This window comes from Cyprinus carpio, chromosome B18 (genome assembly GCF_018340385.1).
Source record: "Cyprinus carpio isolate SPL01 chromosome B18, ASM1834038v1, whole genome shotgun sequence".
Taxonomy (NCBI): Eukaryota; Metazoa; Chordata; class Actinopteri; order Cypriniformes; family Cyprinidae; genus Cyprinus; species Cyprinus carpio.
In genome coordinates, this window is record NC_056614.1 from 10,820,868 (window position 1) to 10,834,322 (window position 13,455).

The window sequence follows — 13,455 nt, forward strand, 5'->3', positions numbered from 1 at the left end:
TGGAGCTGTGGCAGACTTTTAATTTTTCCAGAGAATGAGTCCTGATGCCTGGATCCTAAAAGAGCCCTTATTTTTTAATGATTTTTTACACACTGTTTGTTTGTCCTCTGATGCCATCAGAGTCGCACTTACTAGTGCTGGGATATCAAAGGTATCCGATCTCAGAAGAGGATGTGAATGGATGGAGGCAAAGGAACTGGCTGATATGGTGGGCTTCAGATCCGTAAGGACCACCCAACGGTTGTTTAACGAACTAGAGTCGGCACTACCAAGAGCAGCAAGAGACTTTTTAAATGTTACTGCTCCAAAAACCTGTAAAGAGGCTTATGGTTTCCCTGATTTTAAAATCTCCCTAAAGGATGAAGATTGGGAGGAAACCCCTGGAAACACAGTGACTATGGAAATCCCCGAGTTGAGTTGTTTTAGAACGCTTACCAGGAAAACCCTTTACAGGGTGTGTGTTAAAAACTGCAACTATAAATTTTTTAAAGACTTCAAAGGAACAAAATGTACTTCAGTGTTGGAGTCAGACTCTTCCCCGAGAGGAAGCTGGAGGTCCCTGTACAAAAGACCCATTGAGAAGAGAATAGGAGATCTTCAATGGAGAATTGTATATGGGATATTAGCTATGAACAGACACATAGCACGGTTAGATCCTTTAGTTGGGGAGGGATGTCCTTTCTGTGGTGAGTCTGAGAGTGTTTTTGGCATGTTTTTATGCAATGTTCTCGTTTAAAAAAATATTTTAGAATTGGCAAAATGTTGGAGTATAAGACTGTTGGGTTGTTTTAGTTTTAATCTGTTCATTTATGGCCCAAAGTACTCCGTTGATAAAAAGAAGAAAGTGATTATTTTAAATTTTTTGTATGGTTTAATCAAGCTTGCAATTTGGGTTACAAGGAAAAATAAAGTGGAAGCAAAGGGGGGTGAAACAGATCCTGTTTTTTTATGGTTAATTGTTTTATTAAAAAAAGAATAACGTTGGAATATGCTTTTTACAAACTTACTAATAATGTGATGTTTTTTTTTATCATTTTTGGGGAGTTGATGGGTTTTTATGTGAACCTGATGGTTTTGAAGGATTTAAAATTAACATTTTTTGAGAAGGTTTGTAATTGAGTGTTTAAGGTCTTTTATTGTTCATTTATTTATTTATTCATTCATGTTTTTATAGCTTGGGAATGTATAAACTTATGTGTTTTTTCCCATAAAAGCAAAAAAGCTATTTTGTAATGTATAAATAAAGGACATTCTAAAGTCAAAAAAGTCTCCTCCGTCTCTCTCCTGCGCTCTCCTCTCCTGCTATATACTTTTGTGTTTTTTTCTCTCTCTCTCCTGCGCTCTCCTCTTCTCCGTCTCTCTCTCCTGCGCTCTCCTCTACTCCGCTCTCCTCTCCTCCGTCTCTCTCTCCTGCGCTCTCCTCTCATCCGTCTCTCTCTCCTCCGCTCTCTCTCTCCTGCGCTCTCCTCTTCTCCGTCTCTCTCTCCTCTCCTGCCTCTCCTCTCTCCTCCCGCTCTCCTCTCCTCCGTCTCTCTCTCCTGCGCTCTCCTCTCATCCGTCTCTCTCTCCTCCGCTCTCCTCTCATCTGTCTCTCTCTCCTGCGCTCTCCTCTCCTCCGTCTCTCTCTCCTGCGCTCTCCTCTCCTCCGCTCTCCTCTCATCTGTCTCTCTCTCCTGCGCTCTCCTCTCCTCCGTCTCTCTCTCCTGCGCTCTCCTCTCCTCCGCTCTCCTCTCCTCCGTCTCTCTCCTGCGCTCTCCTCCGTCTCTCTCCTGCGCTCTCCTCTCCTCCGTCTCTCTCTCCTGCGCTCTCCTCTCCTCCGTCTCTCTCTCTCCTGCGCTCTCCTCTCCTCCGCTCTCCTCTCATCTGTCTCTCTCTCCTGCGCTCTCCTCTCCTCCATCTCTCTCTCCTGCGCTCTCCTCTCCTCCGTCTCTCTCTCCTGCGCTCTCCTCTCCTCCGCTCTCCTCTCGTCTGTCTCTCTCTCCTGCGCTCTCCTCTCCTCCGTCTCTCTCTCTCTCTCTCTGGTGCATGCTGGGAGGTTGTGGGGAGCTGAGCGCGTGTTTGAGAGCGTTGCTGAGAGTGATTGTGAATAATCTTTCAGTGTTTTTTCTTTATATTTCTCTTCTCTTCTTTCCTCTTTTCCCCTCGGGTTGAGTGTAGGAAGAGGAGTTTTTTCGTGGTTGTGTGTGTGTGTGCGCGGTGATGTGTCTAAGGAGGTGGTGAAAGATCTGTATCCCCTTGAGCAGATCAATTCTTTTCTTGATAAGACAAAAGGAAAAGCGGGTGTTGAAATAAGAGATTACTTCCCGGATGCTGAAAAGTTTATTGCTTCAGTAATGTGGTTTAGGCAAGAAAGTAGCTATGATGAACTGTCACAACAAAAAAGATTTCGTCTCAAGAAATACTTGACTGTTGTCAGATCAGGAAGAAGGACGGGGAAAGCGAGGGGGAAATCTAAGTAATTTCAATGACTGAACAATTCTCTTTCAATCTGATCTGTTTTTTCTTTTTCCCTTTCTTTCTTATGGAGATCTTAAGGGTGGGTTCTCTTAATGTCAATGGGATGAGGGATGGGAAAAAGAATAAGGTTTTATCAGAAATCATTCGTTTGAAAGATTTGAGTGTTACATTTTTACAAGAAACTCATAGTACTTGTAGCAATGAAGTTGACTGGGGTTTATGGTGGAAAGGAGACTATGTTCTCAGTCATGGGACTAATTTAAGTGCTGGGGTGGCTATTCTCTTTTCTCCTACGGTAAAGGTTAAAGTTTTATCAAAAAATGAAGTAGAGCCAGGAAGGTTTTTAATTGTTAAAGCTGAAATTAGTAATTTTAAATTCTTGTTTGTAAATATTTATGCTCCTAATGTTGGGGCAGAAAGGAGTTTACTTTTCAAGAAGTTTGAAAATGTAGTTAAAGAAGAAAATGAAGACGTGTTTATTGTTGTAGGGGGTGACTGGAATTGCACTCTTGATTTTACGTTTGATAGGAATGGGGAAGAGCCTCATGCACAGTCAGCCTCCTCTTTAGCTGGGGTTATTAAAAAGCTGAACCTCTCAGATGTATGGAGAGAACACAATCCTTCCACAAAACAATATACATGGGTGAAGGTCTGTAATGATAGGATTTCTGCTGCTCGTTTGGACCGGTTTTATATATTTTGTAACCTGAAAAATAGAGTTGTTGGTACAGAAATTATTCCCAATATATTTTCTGATCACAAACTTATTAGGGTTGGCTTTACCCTGTCTAAAAGCACACATAAGAGCTGCTACTGGCATTTTAATACAAAACTGTTAGAAGATAAAGAGTTTTGTAAAGCTTTTAAGGATTTTTGGGAAGCATGGCAAGCAGAAAAGAGTCTCTTTGAAAGTATTATACAGTGGTGGGAAGTTGGTAAAGTGCATATAAAAGATTTCTCTCAGAAATATTCTGCTTATTCCTCTGTATGTTTAAAAAATACATTAAAGTGGCTGGAAACAGAGATTGTTAATATTGAAATGAATATGACTGTAAATGATGATGTTCAGTTAAAAGAACGGTGGATTGAAAAGAAAACCCACTTAAGCTCAATTCTGGATGAAAGGGTCAAAGGAGCTCTTATAAGAAGCCGTTATTTAACTCTGAAGGATGTGGATGCTCCTACTAATTATTTTTTTAATCTAGAGCCTAAAGTGGGTCAGCAGAAATTGATGCTTTCGCTGAAGGACAATAATGGACATGTTACCTCGGACCCACAGGAAATGAGAAAGCTTGCGGTTGACTTCTATTCTAATTTGTACGCTGCTGAAATCTCTGATGAACATTGTAGAAGAGAGCTGCTAAAAGACTTACCTGTTTTATCTGAAGATCATAAAAAGCTTTTAGAGACTGACATCTCTTTTGAGGAAGTATCTCTGGCTGTTAAGGCTCTCTCTTCAGGCAAGAGTCCTGGCTTGGATGGACTATCCGGCTGAGTTTTACAAATCTTTTTGGACAATAATTGGAGATGACTATTTTAAGGTGCTTCAGAAATGCTGCAGTGAAGGTATTCTTTCAACTAGCTGTCAACGTGCTGTTTTATCATTGCTCCCAAAAAAGGGAGATTTAACTCTTTTAAAGAACTGGAGACCTGTGGCAATTTTGTGTACAGAATATAAAATTTTTTCCAAGGTTCTAGCAAACAGATTAAATAATGTGTTGTACGAAACCGTACACACAGATCAGTCATATTGTGTTAAAAATAGGTCAATCATGGATAATCTTCACTTAATTAGGGATGTTTTTGATTATGCTTCTAGTAAAGATGCCAATATGGGCCTTTTGTCCCTGGATCAGGAAAAGGCTTTTGACAGGGTTGATCATAGGTTTCTGTTTGACACCCTCAATGCTTTTGGTTTTGGGGAAAAGTTCATCTCAAGGATTAAACTTTTATATACGGAAGCGACATGTATGATCAAAATGGGTGGTGGGTTAAGTGTCCCTATAAATGTGAAAAGAGGAATCAGACAGGGTTGTCCACTGTCAGGTCAAATGTACAGCATTGTAGTTGAACCCTTGTTGTGCAAATTGAGAAGAGAGTTAATGGGCCTACAGATCAACACCCTAAACTGTTCTATTAAACTCTCTGCATATGCTGATGATATAACAGTTATAATTAGAGACCAGGGTGACATTCAGGTGCTTAAACAGGCTTTAGAGTTTTATGGGAAAGCCTCATCAGCTGTAGTTAATTGGGGAAAAAGTGAGGCTTTATGGTGCGGTAGGTTTTTTTAAAGGTCCGATGCTTCCTGGTGGGTTGCAATGGGGAAGAGCAGGGTTAAAGTATTTAGGAGTGTTTTTAGGGACAGAAGAGTTTATGAAGAAAAACTGGGAAGGCCTCTTGGAGAAAGTGTGTGCAAAGTTGTCTCGCTGGAATTGGTTGCTCCCCCAGTTGTCCTATAGAGGGAGGGTTCTGGTATGTAACAACTTGGTTGCTTCTTCACTTTGGCACCGAATGATAGTACTTGAGCCTCCGGAGGATCTAGTGCGAGGAATACAACAGCGACTAGTGGATTTTTTTCTGGTCGGGACAGCACTGGTTGAAGGCGGCAGTGCTGTATCTACCTAGACAAGAAGGAGGCCAGGGGTTGATTGACATCAGAGCGAGACTCAGGACCTTCAGAATGCAGACGGTGCAAAGACTGCTCTATGGAGTGGATGTGTGCTGGGCAGAAGTAGCCTGTGCCCTCCTAAGAAGAGCTGGAAACATGGGTTTGGACCGCCACTTGTTCTTGATGGACATTAACAGACTGGATTTAAGTGGACTGAGTCTCTTTTATAGATCAGTTTTAAAGTCATGGTCCCTTTTTAATTTGTCACGGAATGCAGATAGCAAAAACAATTTATGGCTGAAAGAGGAACCACTGTTTTTCAATTCTGCATTGAATTCTGATGTTTTTAAATCGGACACTTTCAGAAAAGCTATGTGGGCTGCAAACATGACGAAGATTGGACACTTAAAAGACAAAGAGACTTGGATTAGCCCTGAAAATCTAGCTTTGAAACTGGGAATAAAATCAGTCAGGCTGGCACAAAACACGTTGACCCGGATTTTAGAGTCTCTGCCTCAGGAATATAGACTGGCAATGGAAACTTCTGATGAAGAAGTAGACAATTGTGCCTTTCCAGAGTTGTTTTTCTCAACACTGACTGGCACTGAATGGCAAGAAAAGGAAGGCTGCTTATTGACATTTAATACACCTAAACTAGCCTGCTTTGGTGATGCTGATAAGAAAGAGATGTACATTATGTGTGTGAAAGTGTGGCATCTTAACACACTGAAGAGTGTCAGCGAGTCAAAATGGCTGGAGGTTCTGGGGCCAGGTGCCTCCCATAAAGGCTGCTGGAGGTCCCTGTACAAACCACCCATTGAGAAAAGGTCTGGTGACCTTCAGTGGAGAATAGTACATGGGATTATAGCTACAAACAGACACAGAGCACACCTTGATCCAGAGGTAGAAGTAGGCTGTCCTTTTTGTAGAGAGCAGGAAACTGTTTATCATTTGTTTTTAAACTGCGAAAGGCTTCATCCTTTGTTTTGTATCTTAGAAGAGTGGGTTCATACATTAGGGGAAGTATTTACTCCAGCACTTTTTATCTATGGACCAAAGTATTGTAGAAGTAGGAGGGAAGTACATGTTCTGATTAACTTTCTTTTTGGTCAGGCAAAATTGGGTATATGGCTATCAAGAAAACATGTTTTGAATGATTCTGGGTCAACTGATGTTGTGTCTATTTTAAAAGGGTTGTTAAAATCTCGCATTAAAATTGAGTTTGCGTATTATAAACTGGTCAATGATATGAAGATGTTTAAAGGTAAATGGGCTGTAAACCACTGTATTTGTGATGTTGATGTTGATGATTCCTTGCTATTTTATATTTAAGTATTAAGGGGAAGGTATTTATTTATTTATTTTCCTTCCCTTTCCTCTCTATGTATATATGTGTGTGAAAAATATATGTATGTGAGAATTATTATATTTTTAAAATAGGTCTCTTACGTTTTTATTGAATCAATAAAGAAGACCTAAAAGTCAAAAGTCTCTCTCAAGGGATTGTGGGTAGCGGGAAGAGTGTGGTGCTTGAGCACGCGTGGGAAAACTTTTTCTGTTTCTTTTCTTTACTTTTCATTGCTTGTAGTCATTTTAATATTTAACGTAAAGATTGTTAAATTATTTACCCGCAGACTGCGCTCAGCGCAGGGCTGCAACCAAGAATGGAGTCAAACGACGATTTTTCACGTCTAACTCTCAAACACGGTTTCAAGTGCATGCCGGAGGAGAACATGAACATAGAAGACGTACTACTAGCCGTCAGTCAGAAGGTTGGTGGTTTAAATATTAAGTCAGCTGCTAGAATGAACAAAGCACTGGTTGTTTTTCTCACTGACGTTGATATGGTTGATACATTAATTGAGACAGGGCTTGAGGTAAACAGTATGTTTTTACAATTACTGCCGTTATCGAGTCCCTCCAAAAAAGTAGTTCTTTCCAATGTACCGCCATTCATAAAAGATGAAACTTTGAAATGAATACTTGAACGTTACGGTAAAGTTACTGCGCCGATCAGGATGATCACTTTAGGGCTCAAGAATCCTGACATGAAGCACATTATGTCTTTCCGACGATTCACGTATCTAATACCGAACGCACAATATGACCAGCTTGAAGTAGCGATAAAAATATCAATCGAAGGTAAAGATTACACAATCTTTATCAGCACGGAACAAATGCGGTGTTATGGATGCGGGGAACATGGTCATGTTCGGCAGACGTGCCCTAGATCTGATAACCGTGCAGGAGAGGGCAGCTCTAATGTGCGTGTAGAGACAAACTCAGAGCCACAGAACCGAGAGGAAAATACAAACCACGACAAAAAAACAGAACAGAGAGCTGAGATTTCTGATGCAAGTCAGTCAGAAAATGCATGTTCTCAGTCTAAAAGTAAGGAAAATACGTGTTTACCGCAAAAAAACACAGAAGAGCAAAGTGTTGTGACAAATGGGAATGAAACCGAAGAAAGGGAATGTAGTCAGTGGTCAAATGTAAGTACAGATACTGTCCAGTCAGATCATGATTCAGATAATGGAAGTGAAAGTGAAGAGTTTTTTTGACATGGAAGAAACCGATTCACAAGTAGGATCTTTAGAAACGAGTGATACAAACTCCAGACTATATTCTGTAAAACAAATAAGTGTCTTCCTTGATAAAACAAAGTTTCCAGAAATCCCCAGATTGAAATGTTTTTTCCAGATTTGAAAAGCTTTCTTGCCTCTTCTAGATATATAATGACAAATGCAACTCTTGAAGAATTCAATAGACAAAAACGATATCGTCTGAAGAAGATAATCACTAAAGTGAAAAAGATGATCCAACGTAGCAATAAAAAAGTGTAACGGGTTAGGATAAATGTATAAGACTTGCAAAATGGTACTCGGCTGCATTAAAATTTCCCTTTTAATAATTATGGCGTCCTTGAGCATTGGATCTTTAAATGTTAATGGATGCCGTAGTGCAGCAAAAAGGTTTGCTCTTTTTAATTTTTTTACTTTAAAGAAGACAGGTGTAATTTTTTTGCAGGAAACTCAGACTGATAACTATAACCAGATAGAATGGCTTAGTGAGTGGAAAGGGCAAGTTTTTCTTAGCCATGGGTCAAATGTTAGTGCTGGTGTAGCTATCTTGATATCTGCTAAACTTCAAGAACAGGCTTCCAATATGATAGATATTATACCTGGTAGAATGCAACGAGTAGATATTATTTTGCAAGGTTTATCTTTTTCATTTATTAATGTTTACGCCCACAGAATTGAATATTTTAGAAAATTACAAGAAGTGATTAATGGAATTCCTCAAGAAATAGTAATAATTGTAGCTGGAGATTTTAATGGCACTATTGATTATACAGTTGGTTGGATTGATGTTTTTCCTTTACACAAATCAGCAGAAGCGCTCAGAAATGTTTTAAAATATCATGCACTTGTTGATGTGTGGAGAGAATCCTTTCCTAAAGAAAAACAATATACATGGTTAAAGATGGGTTCAAAAATTATATCTGGAGCCAGGTTAGATAGAATTTATGTTCAAAAATCTAAAAGACAGTGTTTTCTTAATAGTAGTATTAGTCCCACACCCCTATCTGATCATCACTATATATCTGTCACGGTCACTACATTGAATACTTATAATAAATCTTATTGGCACTTTAATAATAGACTGTTAAAAGATCACACTTTTGTGCACTCTTTTACTCTTTTCTGGAGAGCTTGGAGAGAGAGAATGTCACAGTTTAAATCCTTAAGCCAATGGTGGGATATTGGGAAAATCCAGACGAAGTCTTTCTGGCAACAGTATACACAAAATAATACGAATGAAACTAAAAAGAAGATAAAGCTTTTGGAAGAAGGAATTTTAAAGCTAAGTAGCTCCATAAGTGGGAAAGATGGAAAAAGTGAAGATCTACTTGAACAGAATAAATTTCTTTTAAAAAAATTGTATGAAGAAAGAGACCAAGGAGCAATAGTTCGATCAAGAATCGCTCAACTTCACAACATGGACTCTTCCTCAACATTCTTTTTTGCCTTGGAAAGGAAAGTTCGAGAGAGAAAATCAGTTGATCATCTTAAACTACCCGATGGGAGAGAGACAACAGATAAAAAGGAGATTATCTTACAAGCCTTGTCATTCTATGAAGAACTTTACAGTGCTCAGTCTTGTGATCCTAAAGCTGTGGAATGTATTCTTAAGGATGTTCCTAAATTAAAGGATGAAAGCAAGAAAGAATTAGAACATTCTCTTTCATTTGGAGAATTAAGTACAGCTTGTGAACAACAATCTGCTGGACGATCCCCAGGGTTAGACGGTCTAACATCTGAATTTTACAAAGTTTTTTGGGCACTGATTGGACCGGATTTACATTCTGTATTTACTGAAAGTGAATACCCCTTAGTTGCAGAAGAGCTGTAATAACTCTATTACCTAAAAAAGGTGACCTAAGGTCCTTAAAAAACTGGCGTCCCGTCTCAATTTTAAACACAGACTACAAGATTCTCTCAAAGGCATTAACGAATCGCCTAAAAGAATGCTTGGCTTCCATAGTCCATGAGGATCAATCATACTGTGTTCCAAAACGCTCCATCTTTGATAACTTGTTTCTAGTGCGTGATCTATTACAGTTAACTGATATATACAAGCTTGATGTTGGACTTCTGTCACTTGACCAGGAAAAGGCATTCGACAGAGTCGACCATCACTACCTCTTTAAAACTCTGACTGCTTTTGGGTTTGGAGAGAAATTCATCTCACAAATTCAGCTACTATATACTGACGTTTACAGTATGTTGAAGATTAATGGAGTTTTAACAAGAACTTTTCCAGTGTGCAGAGGTGTTAGACAAGGCTGCAGTCTTTCTGGACTTTTATATACATTGGTCATAGAGCCCTTGCTGAGAATTTTGAGAAAAAAATTACATGGTATTTCAGTTCTTAATCCTGATATCTCAGAAGTAACTAACGTAAGCCTTACAGCTTACGCGGATGACATCACAGTGATAATAAGATCTCAAGAAGACATTGATCACTTGAATATGAGTCTGGATCTGTTTCAGAAAGCGTCTTCAGCGCAGGTAAACTGGAATAAAACTAATGCACTACTTCTGGGCCAGTGGCAAGAAGAAAGTCCACCTCATCTTCCTCAAATGTGTCAGTGGAAAACAGATGGCTTTAAAATTCTTGGAGTCTTCTTTGGTACTGAGCAATATATGACAAAGAACTGGGATGGAGTAGCAGAAAAAGGTGTTGGGGAAACTTCAGAAATGGAAGTGGATTCAACCTCAACTGTCCTACAGAGGAAGGGTATTAGTCATAAATAATTTGGCTGCTTCTATGTTGTGGCATCGTCTGTCCGTTTTAGACCCTCCAACAGACCTTTTACAACTACTCCAGAGACACTTTGTGGATTTCTTTTGGGGAGGACATCACTGGCTGAATTCAGGAGTTTTGAGTTTGCCAGTATTTGAGGGCGGTCAAAGCCTTATCCATCTAGTCTCAAAAGTTAAGGCAATGAGATTACAAATAGCTCAAAGACTGCTTTATGATCAGAACCCTCAGCCATGGATTATGTTTAGTTTAGCCATTTTACGGAACACTGGTGGAAGAGGACTGGACAGACAATTATTTCTGTTGTCAAATGAAATGTTTAAAAATTCATCTTTTACTAGTTTTTATAAGAATGTTCTAAGTGTCTGGAATCAATTTAAAACAGATCGAGAAGAGCATTTTGGCCTTGACGAACCACTTTTTTATAATTCATGGGTTTTGCCAAAAGGATAATATGTCAGATACCGAAATTAAGAATTTTGTTTCAGCAGGTATTTCAAAAGTAGAAGATTTAATTGATTTAGAAGAAAGAAAATGGAATTCAGTGCAAGAAATTTGTAGACAAGTTGGGGGGAAATCTGAGAGAATTGTTGGAAACATCTTAAATAAGCTGAAAGAATCCTTTCCGGTGTTGCTTAGACAGTTTATTGAAAGGTTTTTGTCTACTGGGTTAAAGCAATGCCTCTTTCCTGAGGTGTTTATTACTCCGCGGAATTATCAAGATGATAAAAAAGAAAGACAGCTCCTTTCATTTCGAGAGCTCGAACATGAATCGTTTCTGGAAATAAATAAAAGACAATTGTATATTGTATGTGTTAAAATTACATTTTCTAATCAACTAATAGGGAAGAAAGATACAAAATGGAGAGGTTTCTTATCTGTATTTCACGAACAGTCACCTTCTTGGCGGTTGTTTTATAAAAGTCCTTTACCTAAGCGGTCAGGAGACCTTCAGTGGCGTATTTTGCATTGTGCAATGCCAACAAAAACCTTTCTGTTTAAATGTAATCCTGATATATTACCAGTTGTTAGTTTTTGCAATGTATTAGAAACAGTGTTTCACACTTTTTGTGAATGTCAAAGACTGTGTGCTCTCTTTAGTTTTTTAGAGGGTATTTTATCAAGTCTTGGTTGGGTTTTTTCAAAAACACTGTTTATTTTTGGGTGTAAATATTCACGTTCTCAAAGAGAACATTGTACTCTCTCAAATTTTTTGATTGGTCAAGCAAAATTATCTATTTGGAAGGTATATAAAATTGAAAATGAAGGAAGAAATGCTAATGTATTAGCCTTGTTTAAAGCTTTGGTAAAATCTAGAATTAAATTGGAATATGATTATTATAAAATGAATGATGATATGTTAAGTTTGGGAATGAAGTGGTGATTAAGCACAAGTTTGGTTTCTTTGATGTAGGATGGAGAGTTATTTTTCCCTTGGTAGTAATGGGAAAGTTATATTAAGCACCTTTTTTGGTTAATGTTACAATGTCAAATAAAAAGGTGTTTAAAAGTCAAAGTCTCCTCCGTCTCTCTCTCCTCTCCTGCACTCTCCTCTCCTCTGTCTCTCTTTCCTCCGTCTCTCTCTCCTGCGCTCTCCTCTCCTCCATCTCTCTCTCTCCTGCGCTCCTCCTCTCCTCCATCCTCTCTCTCCTCTCCTCCGTCTCTCTCCTCTCCCCTCGCTTTCCTCTTCCTCCTCTCCTCCGCTTCTCTCTCTCCTGCGCTCTCCTCTCCTCCGTCCTCTCTCTCTCTTCTCCTCTCTCGCTCTCCTCTCCTCCCTCTCTCTCTCTCCTCCTCCTCCGTCTCTCTCTCTCCTGCGCTCTCCTCTCCTCCGTCTCTCTCTCTCTCTGCGCTCTCCTCTCCTCCTTCTCTCCCTCTCTCTGCGCTCTCCTCTCCTCCGCTCTCCTCTCATCTGTCTCTCTCTCCTGCGCTCTCTCTCTCCATCTCTCGTCTCTCTCTCCTGCGCTCCCTCCTCTCCTCCGCTCTCCTCTCATCTGTCTCTCTCTCCTGCGCTCTCCTCTCCTCCATCTCTCTCCTGCGCTCTCCTCTCCTCCTCGCTCTCCTCTCATCTGTCTCTCTCTCCTCTCCTCCGCTTCTCTCTCTCCCGTCTCTCTCTCCTCCGTCTCTCTCTCCTGCGCTCTCCTCTCCTCCGTCTCTCTCTCCTCCGCTCTCCTCTCCTCCATCTCTCTCTCCTCTCCTCCGTCTCTCTCTCCTCCTCTCTCCTCTCATCTGTCTCTCTCTCTCCTCCGCTCTCCTCTCTCGTCCGTCTCTCCTCTCCTCCGTTCTCTCTGCGCCTCTCTCTCTCTCTCTCTCTCCTCTCCTCTCCTCTCTCTCTCCTGCGCTCATCCTCTCCTCCGCTCTCCTCTCCTCCGTCTCTCTCTCCTCCGTCTCTCTCTCCTCCGTCTCTCTCTCTCCTGCGCTCTCCTCTCCTCTGTCTCTCTTTCCTCCGTCTCTCTCTCCTGCGCTCTCCTCTCCTCCATCTCTCTCTCCTCTCCTCCGTCTCTCTCTCCTGCGCTCTCCTCTCCTCCGTCTCTCTCTCCTGCGCTCTCCTCTCCTCCGCTCTCCTCTCATCTGTCTCTCTCTCCTGCACTCTCCTCTCCTCTGTCTCAATTCAATTCAATTCAATACAAATAATCAATAAAATCAATCAGTAAACAAATGCATGAATACATTTATATATCAAAATAAATAATAAATAAAATAAAAACAAGATAAAAAACACACTTGTGTATATACAGTATGTATCAACATTCAGACTTTAGTTTTGTCCACTGACTGACTCTCTTAGTTTGTGGCAGGCTGTTACATACTTTGCTGCTGTTGTGATTGTGATTGAGATAGAGATCTCTCTCTCTCTGTCTCTGTGTGAGTGCGTGTTGGGAGTGAGTGCAGTGAGTTGGTGAGTGCTGCTGAGAGCGTGCTGAATGTGAGTTCTCTAATTCTCTTTTTTTCCAAAACTTTTGTTTCTCTGTTGATGCTTTGAGGAGTTTTTTAGAGGAACAGTGTTTATTGGGGTTGGTTTGTGTTTGTTTGGTGGAGGCGGCAGCTGTCGGTGTTATGGTTTA